This window comes from Monodelphis domestica, chromosome 1, assembly GCF_027887165.1.
Source record: "Monodelphis domestica isolate mMonDom1 chromosome 1, mMonDom1.pri, whole genome shotgun sequence".
NCBI classification, from domain to species: domain Eukaryota; kingdom Metazoa; phylum Chordata; class Mammalia; order Didelphimorphia; family Didelphidae; genus Monodelphis; species Monodelphis domestica.
This window is the reverse complement of record NC_077227.1, coordinates 69996409-70008593: the sequence shown is the minus strand read 5'-3', so window position 1 is coordinate 70008593 and position 12185 is coordinate 69996409. Positions and strand designations below refer to the sequence as shown.

The window sequence follows — 12185 nt, the reverse complement described above, 5'->3', positions numbered from 1 at the left end:
TGTAGTAAACAGAATGAAGGAGATGATGGTTCCACTGTTCTCTCTTCCAGGAAGATCATATCTAGAATGCTATACCCAGCTCTGGGTGCCACATTTTAGGGAGGATGTTCTAATGAGCTGGCCCGTAGCCAGAAAAGGGCAAGCAGAATGTTGAAGGGAACAGAGGCTCCTGCTATAGAAGGACTGATTCTTGGAAATGGTGTTTACCCATGAGAAGAGGAGATATAATTGCTGGATTTAAGTATTTGAAGACATTTTATATAAAGAGAGATTTGATCTGTTCTGCTTGGCATGAGAAGGTGCAATGGATGGAAGCAGCAGAGGCTGATTTAGGCTTAATATCAGAAATAACAACTCAACAAAAACTTCTGTCAGGGAAGCAACAGTAACCTCATGCAGCCTAAAGCTACATCTCCCCCCTCCCCCCTCTCAAAGATAGTGAAACCATCCTGAAGTTTTACTTAGTCCATTGTCTGGAGGCAGTTTGATGGCACAGTGGATAGAGGGATAGTTCTGGAGCCAGGAAGACTTGAGTTCAAATTTAGCCTCAAACTTTTATTACCTACGTGACCCCAGGCAAATCATTTAACCTCTCTCTGACTCAGTTTTCTCAGTTACAAAATGTGGATAATAATATCATCTACTTCCTAGGATTATTGAGAGGATAAACAGAGATAAGATTTGTAAAGGGCTTAGTATAGTGCCTGGCACATTGTGTGTGCTTAATAGATAATTGTTTCCTTCCTTCCTTCCTTCTAGAGGATGAAGGTTTATATAATTGATACAGTTTTCTGGTTACTTAGGTAGAAAAGTACAGACACAAAGAATCAGAGTATTCTTAAGCTTGATACAACCTTTTTTTTTTTTTAAAGCCCTTACCTTCCATCAATACTGTATATTGGTTCCAAGGCAGAAGAGTGGTAAGGGCTAGGGAATGGGGACTGAGGAACTTGCCCAGGGTCACACAGCTGTGAAGTGTCTGAGGCTAGATTTGAACCTAGGACCTCCCATCTCCAGGCCTGGCTCTCAATCCACTGAGCTATCCAGATGCCCCTTGATATAATCTTTTAACTCAGGTGGAATAACTGGAAGTGTGGGGTGTTGTGGCTCCCTAAACTAAAATTTAATATCCTTGGTAAAAGAAACTTCCTTTTCTTAAATGTTAGATGGTCTAAGAATGTCTCATGATGTTTCAATCCTGTGGCTAAACCACTGGATTGCCCTAAATTAGGCCTGGTTTAACAACTTCCTAATTGTTATGGCTGCCATGAAATGGAATGGGCTGCTTTGGATAGTAGTAGAGGGTTCTCCCTCACTGGAGGTCTTGAAATTGTGGTTCAATGGCCATTTTCTGGGAATGTTCAAAGAGAATTCTTGAAAAGTGATCCCTTTAACATTTGTACAACCTAGTAGAATTGCTTTTTGGCTCTGGGAGGGGGAAGGGAAGAGGGAAAGGAAAGAAAATTGAAAAATATTTTTTAAAAGTGATCCCTTAATTTTTGAAGATTTATTCCTAAAGTGTCTAAAATTGTGTTGGCAAACAACTAAATGTTCTATTTTTCAACTAAAAGACAATATATTTAGTGGCATTTGGGGTGGAAATGAAGCTAGTCAGGAAGAGTTGGGCTCATGTCATGCCTCTGACATATCCTGGCTGTATGACCATGGAAAATTCACTTTAATCTCTTAATTTTTGAGGCAATTGTGTGAGATTGTAAATTGCAAAGAAGACTTGCATTGGTGGAAAATGTTTCCTTACCCTAATGTTTCTTGCACTAATAAGATCACTGGTGTAGTACCTATCCTTTCTCTTTTCATGCTTGTTAATATCCCTTCTAAAATGTGGGACCTTCAGCTTGACACAGTATTCCACATGGGGTCTGCCCAAGACAGAGTACAAGAGAAATACCACTTTCCTAGCTCAGAACTGCATTTTGATTGATGTGGCCCACGTTCACAAAAGTCCAAACTTTTTAGTCTGTTATACTGTTGGCTCATGATGCATTAACGAATCGATGGAAGACCTTGGACATTTTTTTTCCACATGAAGTGCCTTCTAGTCATATCTTCTTTTCTCTCTCTCCTTCCCCACCAGACCCCCCTGCCCAATTTTGTACTCATGCAGTAGATTTTTTAAAAAACCAAATGCAGAAGTTTCCATTTTTCCTTATTAAATTTCATCTTCTTAGGTTTAGCCCATTGTTCCAATATGTTACATTCTCCTTGGAACTCAATTTTGTCATTTGATTTATTAATTCTCTCTGCCAGTTGTGTGGCATTAAAAATTTGATAAATGTGGTATATTTTTATCCAAGACATTAACAAAAATATTTACTTTATTCAAGTCAAGGACAGATCCTTGAAGTATTCCACTTGAGACATCTTTCCAAGTTGACAATGTTCTATTAACTACCATTTTTTAGGTCCTGTGTGTCAACCAGTTCTTTGTCCTTTTAATTTGACTATCACACAGTCCGTAGTCTTTCCACCTTCTCCAATAAGATTCTTTGGAGAGAATTTGTCAAAATGATTTTTTAAATCCAGATATATTCAGTCCTCTGATATTCATAATTCTGCCAAAAGGCAACGCACATAATTTGGTATGCCTTGTTTTTTAATTGTTGTACAAAATAATATCTTTGAATTTTTATATCACCTTCATTTTTTAATCTATAACTTCCTTTATTCCAGCCATGGAGCCATGCCTTATAACAAAGATTGGCTCAGAAGAACCAATCAATGCATCAGTCTGACAGTATTTACAATATTCCATATTCAGGCTTCTTCTTCAAAGAAGGGAAAGAAGTGCATTTTCTCAAATTTCTAACTTCAGGCTTCTTGGTTGTTATAATTGCATAGAATTCCAGTGTTATTGTTGTTTGTTTTTTTGTCTCCCTCCCTCATTGTGATTATTGCATATATTTTCCTAGTTCTGCTTATTTTACTCTGCATCAGTTCATGTAAGTCTTCCCATACTTCTTTGAGTTCTTCATATTCATTGTTTCTTTCAGCACAGTAATATTCCATTATATTTAGGTATTATTATTTATTTAACCATTCATCAAACAATGGCATCTACTTTGTCTCTAGTTTTTACTACCACAAAAAAGGACTGCTGTGAATATTTTGGCAATTACAAGACATTTCTTTCTTTTTAGTTCCTTGGAGTATATGGCATTTCTTATTTTTAAATAATCACAAGTTGGCTGTTAGGAATCACCTGCTTTCTTGCTTACAAACTGTTCTTTTAAAAACCAATTCTAGAGGGGTAGCTAGATGACTCAGTGGATTGACAGCCAGGCCTAGAGGTGGGAGGTCCTGGGTTCAAATCTGTATGACTTCCAAGCTGTGTGACCCTGGTCAAGTCATTTAATGACAATTGCCTAGTCCTTACCACTCTTTTAACTTGAAATTAACACTAAGTATTGATTCTAAGAGGAAAGGTAGGGTTTTTTTTTTAATCCATCATCATCAAGCTTACAGGACTCTAGTTTTTGAAGGGAAAAATTTTTTCCTTTTTGAAAGGCCCCAGAAACTTGTCCTATTCTCAGCAATGACACCTATCACCTGTTTCCTTACCCAGGAATGTAGTTTTTCTGGATCAGGTTATTTGTACTCACAGAGAGCAGCTAGGTGGTCTCAGTTTCATTTTACTTATCTTGAGTTTTGATTGCTTATGAAGCATTTTTGTTATATTCTTTCCAAGTCTGATGATTATTCTTTGACAGAAGATAAAGCAAAATTGGAGTCAAATATTTCCGTCTTCATCATCCATGGCCATATTCCTATTCCTTCTAGGCAGGGTGGGTCTTTTTCCTTAATTTTTCTTGACACCAACAAAGTAAAAAACTAAATGAAACCCAATACTTTTATTGTTAGCTTTTAGCCCAACTCAGTGGGCATTGGCTTTCTTTTCACTTTCTTTATAGAAATAATTTTATGGAATCTCTTGGCCATTGTCCCAAATTTGACTAGTTTTCTCCATCCCTCCAAACTGGTTCTCTACCCTGGTTCCTCTGTTTCTGATGTCAGCATCATTCTACCAAAAACTAGAAGTTCTACTTGCATCTTTTATCACACTCACCCTATTCCACTGATCATTGACTTATTCTAGGTTAGGCCCTCATTGTCCGGACTTTTATAGTAGTTTCCTAATTGGCCTGGACTAATTGACTCCCATATTTTGCCTTCCAATCCATCCCAAGTATCTATTCTCAGATTAATCTTTAAATATCACTTTGCTCAGACTCTAGCAGAACTAATTCCCAATGAAAAAAGGGTGGAGTGAAATATGAAATGATAAATAATCCCCAAATAATTTACATTTGCCTTTGGAGTACCTTATTTCATTGTATTCTTGATTATGTAATGTCAAATATACATTTGCTTAACTGTAAGTGACATATATTCAAAAGAAGATGACTAGAGTGGCTAAGGGATTATCAAATGTTATATGAGGAGCAGATGAAAGAGTTGGGGATGTTCAGCTTCAAGAAGAGATTAAGGAGGGTTATAATAAATGTCTTCAATTATTTGAAATGCTCTCCCATGAAGGAGGGAATAAGACTTTTTCTACTGGCCCCAGAAGGGAGAGAACCAGAAATAAAGGATGGAAATTGCTGAGAGGCAACTTAAGGTTAGATGTCAGGAAAAATGTACTAATAATCAGAGTTGTCCAAAAGTGTAATGAATGGGTTACTTTGAGAGATAGTGGGTCCCCTACCCCAACACATATACTTGGAGGTTTTCAAGTAGAGGCAAGAGGATCACTTGAATTGGGAACAGGCAGGAGGAGAGATTCATAGAGTCAGAAATTACAAGATAAGAAGACACTTTTTGCCCTTGAGACTTAATAACATGAAACATCAAGAAAACAATTTTCAGGGGACATAAAAACAAGTAGGAGATAATGCGGTCCAAGCTCTGTCCCTAAATGCTATAGCAATTCATGAATGATAACCATGGGATAAGTTTAATCAGGAAAGCTTCATAGAACAGATGAATCTTAGGCAAGGGTAGGAGAAAGGAAGAGGGGAGGGAAATGGATTTAGTGTTGATTCGGGGTTTGGCGATTTGTATGTCGCCTGTCTAAACCCTGAAATACAGAAAACTAGGGCTCCTTGGGGCTGTCTATGTCCCCTCACCCCAGGGTGAAAAAGGTATCAGTCTGAACTCAATTACTTCTGGGGAAATTAGAGCCATTATTTTTTCATTTCACTCCAATTAAGCTTTATTAAACTTTAACTTGTTAAATATTTCATCCTAAATTATGGAAATACACTGCTGCTGACCCTGCTAATACTTAGTTGTGCTTCCTAGTTTTCAGGGTCCTGAGGCAGGGAGAACACCTACCAAACAAAATTCTAAGGTTCCATTCTTCCTTTTTGGCACTACCCCTCCCATCCCCAACCAGGGACCATAATATCAACATCAAAAATGCTTCCAGGGCCCAGATGTAATGTTAAAATCCAGAGGATGGGCAACACAGATTTCTCAGGCCATCTATCTTTGTGTCCCTGATTTCTCCCTGTTCTTATAGAACCCTTTTAGCTCTTCAAGATATCCCTTCCCTTTCTAACTATTTAATAGTTTCAGAACCTTGTTTTATTTTGTACCATAGGCTTAGAATACACTGTCAAACATCTTAACCACCAAATTGTGAAGACTTAATCTCATTCCCAAGAAATCTATCTAAAATGGTCAGAGATCATTTCACATCTTTTGGTTTGGGATCCCACAATTCCTTCCATTTATTTTCCCAATTATGCCCTTAACATTTCTTTCTGGGAAATAAGAATGTTGGACCTGAAGACAGGTAGATTCATTTTCCTGAGTTCAAATCTGATCTCAGACATTTATGAGTTTTATGACTCTGGGCAAGTCACTTAACCTTGTTTGCCTCAGTTTCTTCATCTGTAAAATGAACTGGAGAAGGAAATGACTAACCATTCCAGTATCTTTGACAAGAAAACTCCAAATGGGGTCACAAAGAGTTGGACAACAACATCACACTAAAGTAGGTTAGAGGATAGTCTATGTTGTGAGTACTTTTGTGAGTATGTAAGTATATTAGAAGACAAAGGAATTCTGAACTCTTTGGGATGGACCTGGTTGGCTGGGGAAGTAAAAATGGTTTCCATCTTTTCCTACTTTTTACTCATAAAAGTTTCACTTATCCCAAAGTCATATATCTCTTTCTTAGGACTTTGAATTAGAGGAGATCTAGGCTGAATTTCACCTGTGCTATTTACTGTGATCACAGACAAATCACTTATCTTTTCTGACCCTATTCATTATCTGTAAACACTTTTTTGGATAGGACCTATGATTCATTGTTTTAGAGAGATCCTTCTATCCAATATAGGTTAGTAACTGCTATACCAGTTACAGTCTTAGAGAGTTATTTGAAGCATTTAGAGGTGAAGTGACTTCCTCAGGGTCACCTTCCCAGTGTTAGATTCAGGATTTGGACCTAGGTCTTCCTGACTTCAAGGTAGCCCTCTATGTACTAGACCAGGATGCCTAATTGTGAAATAGGAAAAATAACATCAATAGAGAGGTAATCTGATGGTATAGAATAGACTTTAAAATCAGGAAGACCCGAGTTTAAGTCTTGCCTCTGGCATAGGTTAAGTAACTCTGGTCAAATCACAAAACCTCTAAGTCCTCTACATATCTCTTGAAGACTATAAGTTTCCAAGCAGACCAGTCTGTTTTGGTTAGAGGGGGTTTCCTCACAGAGAGTTCCCTATATTAATGAAATTATAGATCTTTGGAGACCAAAAAAAAAATCTGTAGCACCTATCTTCTTCATTGAGTTTTCGTGAGGTTCAAATGAAATATGAAACTGCAGTTATTATTATGGTTACTGTTTTAAAGTTATTCTTTTATGGGTTCCAAGTGGAATCATGTGATATGGGAAATTACCCAGCAATTATAATTACTAACTCAGCTAGGAGACATGATAGAGGAGTGTTAGAATGAATTCTGGCCTAGAATAGGTTCATTTACAGCTGAATACCTGTATGCTTACATGTAATGGATACTTCTCAGTCTATAGGGGATTTTGTTGACTCTGTCCTTTCTATGTCTGTTTCTAGCTTTAGGCTCTGTGCTCTGGGCAGATGGCTGATCCAGCACTTGGTTTGAGTCCAAGACTTCCTTTTTAGTCAATAAGGCTCCCCATGTAAATTGGGCAGATGGGAACAGATGCTGCCTGTTGCTCCTGAGATCACAGTATCTCCCTGTCTCCAGGTGGTAGGTTGGGCACTTGGCAGTCCCTGTAGTCAGAGGGTCTGTGCTTGGGGGCCTCCTCTTCTACTCTAGGCTATTGGTCCCAGGAGAAGAGAGGTACAATGGATTTTGTTCTTGTAAAATGCTGAAGAATTGTTTAAGTCAGAATTTTAGCCAGACACTAATTTTAGTAGGGTACCTGGGTCCACTGAGGTCTTACATAGGTTATTGGGAGTTGTGTTTAGAGTTAGTGTGGTGGGGGAGAAAGAACTGAAGGTCTTGATGATAGATAGAAGGGATTTGTGGGTAGCCAGGAAGGGAAGGGGAAGAAGGGACAGTTCTGGGAGTTATAGTCTGGGAGCCCACCCACAAGACTAGCTTATTGACAGACCTATTTGGGCTGCTACAGAGAAAGAGAAGATAGTATAACAGATGGAAAATTTCAAGACAGTTTCAGTTATGAAAAATCAATTCATTTTCCTCAGTAGATTTACCAGCTCTGATCAAGATTTTGGCTGCCACAACCTCATGTTTCTTCCTCCACTGTAAAAAGATTCTGGTTTCTCTCTCTCTCTCTCTCTCTCTTTTTAAACCCTTACTTTCTGTCTTAGAATCAATACTAAGTATTAGTTCTAAGATAGATGAGTGGTAAGGGCTAGGCAACAGGGGTTAAATAACTTGCCCAGGATCACATAGCTAGGAAGTGTCCGAGACCAAATTTGAACCCAGGATCTCTTGCCTCCAGGCCTGGCTCTCTATCCATTGAGATCTAACTGTCCCAATAAGATTCTGTTTTAACTAAGAGAAGCCAATATATACAATTCACCCACTTCTACCTCTGACTCTGGGATTCTAGGAATGGATATTCCCAGCATAGTTTAACCATTTCTAATCCTGCCTTTCTCCTTCCATACTGCTTAGGAGACTCACCTCCTGCAGGCAGTCCTGGACTAGGTCAGCTTCTGGTTTCTTCAGTTTCCTTCAAATCCCACTCCTAGGATCTCGAGTTCTAACATATATTTCATATGAATCCTTCAGACCAGGAACAGTTTTCTTCCCCTTTTTTTCTTTCTTTCCCTTTTAGGGCCCCTTTGACTTTTAAGGACTTGGTCTATATAGATCAATGATAGATACAAGATGGCACCCCTATTTTCTGCCTGTTTGATTAATTTCCTATCTGTGAATTGGGAATAATAATATCTACATGAGTCTCTTCAAAGAATTTTGAGGATCAAATAAAGAAATCTATGTGAAATGCTTCGTAAGTCTTAGTGATGTATAAATGTTATTATTAATCAACAGAATCTCCTTCTACATCCAGCTAGGGTAGGGAAATGTCATGTTCATGGATTTTTTTTCCACTTTGTTACAATCAGCTTCCTTGGGTCTCTGTGGTGGGAGCCACATGTGGGACTTGTGTCCATGTGTATTAATGTGTGACCATGTCAAGATTTACAGTTGTGTTCCTGTGCCACTGCTTTGCTCTTATGCCTCATGTTTGGGGGTTACCTCCCCAGCTGGGAGGCCATGGGGGCTGCTGGGAAAATGTTTCTCCTCCGAAAGGAGTGCTTTCCTGGAAACAAACAAACAAAACTGCTTTTTCTGGGTTTGTCTGACCTTAAAGGGTTTCCAAGGCAGGGGTAGGCTAGTGATTTTATACGGAAAACATAATTTAATTTACACAAAGTACCAGTTATTCACTGCAACCTCAAAGGCAACTTGCACTGAACTTTAGTTGAGTGATCCTGATCCTTGCTGTTCTACACCAAGATTTTCCTGTGCCCCTTCTTTCAAGGTTTGGTGATTATGCCTTTAATCTCATTTTTGACATATGAGGGTCTGGAGAAAATAATAGAATTTTAGACAAACATTATCATTTTCTTTGACTCTGGATTTTCTAATTTCCTTTGATGTCCCCTTAACCCCCCAAACACCCATGGAGACATACCCAGAGACACTATACCAGTCAGGTTATGCAACAGGAGCAGGCTTGTGCTTGGCCTGCTGCCTTTCTCTTTCTACAGCTTCAGGGTCCCCGGGCTGGACCAGGCAGCCAGCCAGCCAACAGCTCTGGCCTTCTGCCTGGCCATAGGGCTATAGGGCCGGCATCCATTCACCCAAGTGGCCCACAGGGGATGAACTTAGAAAGGGGACAGCTCCATAGGGACTGAGGAAATGATTGCCAAATGTGGAACATCTCATTTCCATATCTTTCCTGGTTACTTTGAATCAATCAACAAGCATTTATTAAGCGCCTACTATATGCCAGTCACTGGATATTCAAATACAATACAATCCCTACTACCAAGAAAAGCTTAAATATAAAGAGGCAAGGCCCCTCGCCTTGCTCTCTCACGAAAACTGAGAAGGGTCTTAATCTTCTGCAAACACACACACACACACACACAAATACATCCAGAGATACCCACAGAGCCATATAAGCAAACAGGCCTTGCTCGCCATCATGGGGAAGGGACTGAGGCCACATCAGCTTAACAAGGTCCATCATCCGCCTACCCAGGAGGATCTTCTAAGTCCCTCCAAGCCCCTCCCCATCCTTTAGCAGGCAGAGGCCACCTGCTGCAGTTCCCAATCTGAGAGAAAGAGCCCCTGGGGCCGGAGGTTCCGGCTCAGTCACTCAGCATCATCCCCTTTCCTTGGTAAGGCCGGAGTCCAAGACCTCAGCCCAGAAACCTTTTGCCTCTAATTCCCCAAAGGGCGCTATTGGCCGAAGGACTAGCCCCTTCGCTCCCCTCCCCCTTTTCCCACCCCATCTCCGATCCCGGGCGAAAAGGGGGAGGGGCTGGACCCCTGGAATGAGTGCCAGGTTTGGGGGTTGAAGATTGAGCCCGGAAGGGAGTGGGAAAATGGGTGGGGGCAGTTTGACGCAGGAGACATTTCGCTTTGTGGACTCGGGGACTCAAACAGCCAAGCAAAAGACCCCTCCCCTCTTAGAACACTGGGGTACCAGCCAATGAAGGCGCTGGGGCGGGGCCACAACCACACCCACCTGTAGCCAGTCACCGGGTCTTCCCTCCCCGGGCCCATCCTCTCCCCTTTCTTCGGGTGCCAGGTGGTCGCGCCCCTTCCCCCACCAGCCCCGTCTTACCTACCTGGGCGATCCTCCCAGGAGCTGGCTTGGGACTGAGCCGGAGTGGAGGACGGAGCACTACTACCTGGAAAGCTGCTGCTGCTGCAGGGGCGAAGGCAGAGGGGAGCAGAGAACTACGTCGTGGCCGTGGGCAGGGCTAAATGGAGGCGGGCGGAGGGGGGGGACTACACCCTAGTGGACACCCTCGGTGTCCACCTCGAATTATCCCTCACACAGTACCCCTTTTGAGCAAGCCTCTCACCCTCCAGCACCCCTCAACTCCCAATCTCTCTAGAGCACCCCTTCCTTCTGGATGAAAACCCCGTGTCCTCCGAGCGTCCTCGCCACCCCCTTTCCTTAATTCCCAACCTTTCACCTTTCGGAGCACACCCTCACCTTCCAGAGTATCTCTCTCACCCCCAGAATGTGCTCACCTCTTATCTCTCAGAGCACTCCCCTCCCCCTTCAGCATCAGAGTGCCTTCACCCCCTCCTAGCACCTTTCTTTTCTATATTCATTTTTAATCCCTCCCTACATCCCTTTTTTTCCTCATTTTTGAGGCCTTCTTCCCGACATGCTCCTTTCTCTGACAGCTTCAGACGCTGGCAAATGGAGTGGTGAGGGGGAGGGGACCAGCTTTGAAACTCTCCACAATTCAGACCTCACTTCTGCAGCGAGGAGAGACAGAGACAGAGACAGAGATAGAGACAGAGAGATAGAGAGGAAGAGATAAAAGACAGAGAGACAAAGATGGACACAGAGGCTCATATAGGGAGACACAGAGAGGTACAGAAAGGCAGAGACAGGGTGTGTGTGTGTGTGTGTGTGTGTGTGTGTGTGTGTGTGTGTGTAGACGAGATGGGGAGGAAACAGCTAGGTGGCTCAATGGATTGAGAGCCAGGCCTAGAGATTGGGAGATCCTGGGTTCAAAGGTGGATGCAGATGCTTCCTAGCTGAGTGACCCTGGGCAAGTCACTTAACCTCCATTACCTAGCCCTTACTGCTCTTCTTCCTTGGAACCAATATATAATATTGATTCTAAGATTTAAGGTAAGGGTTAAAAAAAAAAGGTAATGAACATTCTGTGGCTTCAGATCCCAAGAGATCCCAGAACTACTAGAGATAAGCCATTCCATCCCATGTACATAGACACCTTCAGGTGTTGGACCTTGGACTCAAAATCCCCATTCTGGCATAAGTGGTCATTGCTTTTTAAAAATAGGCAAATCAAAGAGCTGAATTCAACCCTAAAGATACAATCTCTTTCCTCAAGAAGTTTGCCTTTCTTTGGTGGAAGGAGAGGAAGAATTTGTAATTATAGATGAGCGATGCATCGGTGCTTATCTATTTATTATAAACGGGAATGGTGGGAATAAAAGGAAAAAGCCAAGAAAAATATTATAGGCAAATTAGGAAGGGAAAGAATACTTTCATTGGGGAGTATCTGGGAGTGGTCAAGGTCTGCAAGATCATGGAAAGATGAATCTAGTCATTTTAATTCTAATTAAAAGAACCAACTCCCTATGTTTTCCTTCTTAAACTCAACTTTCCTGGTCTCTTGTGCCTTAAATGAACATACAGATAGGAAAAGACTCCAAATTCTGTGGCTCTTAATTCCCCTCTCAGGACTTTATATAATGGAAGAATTTTAGTATTAAAGTTAGGAAAAGCTCTGTTAGACTTCCTCTTCTGTTCATAGACATATCTTAAACTCTCTGGGCCTCATTATCCTATTCTGTAAAATGGGGATAATTTTATCTATAGCTATCTTTCTTCCAGGATTGTCTTGAAAATTACATGAGGCCAGATGTATATTCTATTTTGTAAAATTTAAATTACTACATACACATAAACATTTTTT

At 41.1% G+C, this 12185-nt stretch overlaps 1 protein-coding gene across 1 annotated transcript in view; it reads right to left on the bottom strand.

Annotated features, from left to right (window-relative positions):
- Nucleotides 1-10468, bottom strand: part of CELF6 (CUGBP Elav-like family member 6) — a 134000-nt gene extending 123532 nt beyond the window's left edge. Inside the window, exon 1 of the mRNA XM_007478542.3 lies at nucleotides 10343-10468. The gene's annotated coding sequence lies outside the window, so the exon portion shown is untranslated. The remainder of the gene's footprint in view (nucleotides 1-10342) is intronic.
- Nucleotides 10469-12185: the final 1717 nt, after the last annotated feature.